A 3,141-nucleotide genomic window follows, 5' to 3' on the forward strand; every position below is an offset into this window, starting at 1 on the left:
TGTGGAAGCCATCAGTGGGCACTCATATAGTGAGCTTTGATCGTATCCACCCCGTCTCTCCACCATGTCCCTGCCTTCCCTTCCGCGGTCCTTCTTGGGTTGTCCTTATCACCTGTAAATTTCTCATGGCAGCAGTGAAGGTGAATAGTGAATGTCCACTTTAAGAAAACCAGATGTGGTGATATGTGCCCATCATCCTGGTGCTGGGGCGGCAGAGGCAGGTGGATTTGTGGGGTACACTGGGTAGCCAGCCCTGTCTACCCGCTGACTGCTAGTCAGAGACTCTGACTCAAAAACAAAAGACAAAAGGTGGACAGTTCCTGAGGAACACCTAAACTTGTCCTCTGGTCTACACACACACACACACACACACACACACACACACACACCCCTACACATGCATACTAATAAAATCTGCAGCATAATAAAAAAACAAGTTAGTCAAAACCCATGAAGTGACTACCAGCCGGGTTGTGGATCTGGTATGAGATCATCCCACGTAAGAATGAGGTGATGTATAAATTCAATCCCAGTAGCCTAGTCAGTGAGACCACTGTGTGCAACGGTGCTTGAGAGGTAAGCCATTCGAGCCTGCTAGCTGCTGCCATGGATCTAAGTCCCTGACCTTAAAAAACATGCCCAGTCCCTGTATAGAGGTGGGGGTAATTGGAGCCAGATGAGTGATGTCATCATCAGTTAATTTTTCACTAGGATTGCTGGGAAAAAATCACTTTCCCGTGACAAATGTGACTCAGAATTTCAATGGGAACAAGCGCCCTTCCCCAGTGTGAGCATTCTCTCCTGTGTGAGCATTCTCTCCTGTGTGAGCATTCTCTCCTGTGTGAGCATTCTCTCCTGTGTGAGCATTCTCTCCTGTGTGAGCATTCTCTCCTGTGCGAGCATTCTCTCTAAGGAACTCTGCATTTGCAGATAAGCAAGTTAAGGTGACATCGCCAGGGTGGGATGAAATCTGAGTCATGTCCTTGTATAAGGGGGACACAAGCATAGGTGAACATGGTGACCTGGAGATCCACAGAGAGGCAACCGTGTGATGCTGAAGGCGGAGACTGAAATGACAGTTGCAGGCCCAGGAGTGCTAACAGTTGTCAGCTAGCGCCAGAAGCCAGGAAACTAGGAAGGAATCTACTCAAGGTCTCACAGGGAGCGGGGCTGGTTCAGCATCTTGGTCTTAAGACTTCTGACTTCTGGAGGTGCTTGAGAGCCGTTCAATTGTTTGGAGGCCCCTGACTTACGAGGTTTGTTGGAGCAGCTCTTGTGGGCCCTTTAAATATGGGGATGATTTGAATCGAGACTGGATGACAAAACAAATCAAGCCCATAGCATTACTGTGGTGTAAAATATGGGGCAATTTCCGTGGATTAGTGTTTGTCTTAGCCAAATAATCTGTGCATATTAGAACATCTGCATTCTTCCCTGGAAGCAGGGCTGGCACACAGTTTGTGGGCAGGTGGCTTATTGTAATACAGAATTGCGAGCAATAGAATCAAACAATAAAACTGGGGGCATCAGTGAGAGGGTCCCTGCTGTGAACATCTGAGGCTCTGTTTAGCTCAGCATCTTGGAGGAATCCTGTGGAATGCGTCTCAGATTTTCCTTCTCTGTCTTCTTTTTCTCACCTGAGTTCTCTTTCAGGGTGTCAAATCATTTGAATTTCTGGATCCGGGCATGGGTGAGTGTTGAGCGCTTCCCAGAAGCCCTTGGCCTTGGGAAGGAGTGTGAGTCAAAAAGCAAATTGTTAAGGGTAAGTAAGAACCACTCAGGCCCTGCCTGATCAAAGCTGGCTGCAGTAGCTGTGGTCAAATCCATAGCAGATCTCTCGTTCAAGGTATGGGAACGCAGAGCCAAGCCCCTTCATTGCAAGCACGGTATGAATTTGCAGCCTGATCTTGTTTGTTTAGGGTTTTAGTTGTTTGCTTGTTTTCAGTCATGGTTTGAAGCATTCTTGTTCCTTTAAGGTCTTGTGCTTACAGGTTCTGGTGCCTGACTGACTGTCTTACTTCCCAGGACTCTAAGTAGGAATCATCTCAGAACCCTGTGATTGACTTCCCTAGCTGCAAATGGCTTTCTGTGCTATTGATCCTTTTATCCTTGGGACTGGTCTGTGGGGAGCCTGAATCAAGTACAGGATTTGGGCTGACCCTCAATAGCCAGAGTGACCTTATTACTCATCACGACATGCGATACGCATTCCACCATCGTCTAGGTATGCTACGGGGTGAAATAAGTTGGGGTGCACTGGAATGCACTGTAAGCTTCTCAAAGGCGGGACCTTATCCATCCCTTCACCACCGCGTCCTGGTATACAGCAGACGATCAACAAACAGTCACTGAGTGAAAGAGAGGGCAGGTGGAGAGAGGGAACAAGGAAGGGAAGAATTTATCTCCGTTCTCCCAAGCCAGAAGCAGCTGTTGGGAGCTTTGCCCAGCTTTGTCTATCAGAAAAGGACATCCACAGACAGTGAGCAAGAATGTCCTAGGTGGTGAGGCTCCGCCCTCACCCTAAGCTCTTGGATCCAGGGATCCAGTCTCCTACTGACATCCCTGTATGCAACAGACCAGCGTTCTTTTCCCGTCTGAGTCTCACCAGCCAGCTGGTGCCCTTTTAATGCTTGCCAGCTAAGAAGAGGCAGCAAACAGTCTGTGAGGGAGGGAGTCAGCGCATCGCCACAGGAAAGGCACAGCCCACTCTCTCATACGCCTCACTCAGCTTCTCCAAACCTCAGGGTCACCGTTGCTATCATGGAGTGACACGGAGCCTTCTGCTCTGAGGGTTCTTATCTGGGATTTTCCTGCTTTTCTCTGCTATGGAGGTTACAGGGAAAAGCCAACTTTGCAGAAGCTAAAGTCTCCTCTATGGCCCGTGGTTGTTTGGTTTTGGACCCAGGACAAGGGACTGAGGTGCATATTTTACATATCACCTGGCCTCCAGGTTCTCCCAGCATCCCTCAGTCCCTACCTGGCATACCCTGTGCCCAACCCTGGCTGCCCTTCCTACAGAGGATCCTCCCTATATAATCCAGACATTTTTGGCTTCTTCTTCTTCTTCTTCTTCTTCTTCTTCTTCTTCTTCTTCTTCTTCTTCTTCTTCTTCTTCTTCTTCTTCTTCTTCTTCTTCTTCTT

At 48.5% G+C, this 3,141-nt stretch overlaps 1 long non-coding RNA gene across 1 annotated transcript in view; it reads left to right on the plus strand.

Moving 5' to 3' along the window:
* The first annotated feature begins 851 nt into the window (after positions 1–851).
* LOC115065495 overlaps positions 852–3,141 on the plus strand; it is a 12,815-nt gene continuing 10,525 nt past the window's right edge. Inside the window, exon 1 of the long non-coding RNA XR_003845272.1 lies at positions 852–1,762. This is a non-coding gene — a long non-coding RNA (uncharacterized LOC115065495). The remainder of the gene's footprint in view (positions 1,763–3,141) is intronic.

This window comes from Mus pahari, chromosome 15, assembly GCF_900095145.1.
Source record: "Mus pahari chromosome 15, PAHARI_EIJ_v1.1, whole genome shotgun sequence".
NCBI lineage: Eukaryota > Metazoa > Chordata > Mammalia > Rodentia > Muridae > Mus > Mus pahari.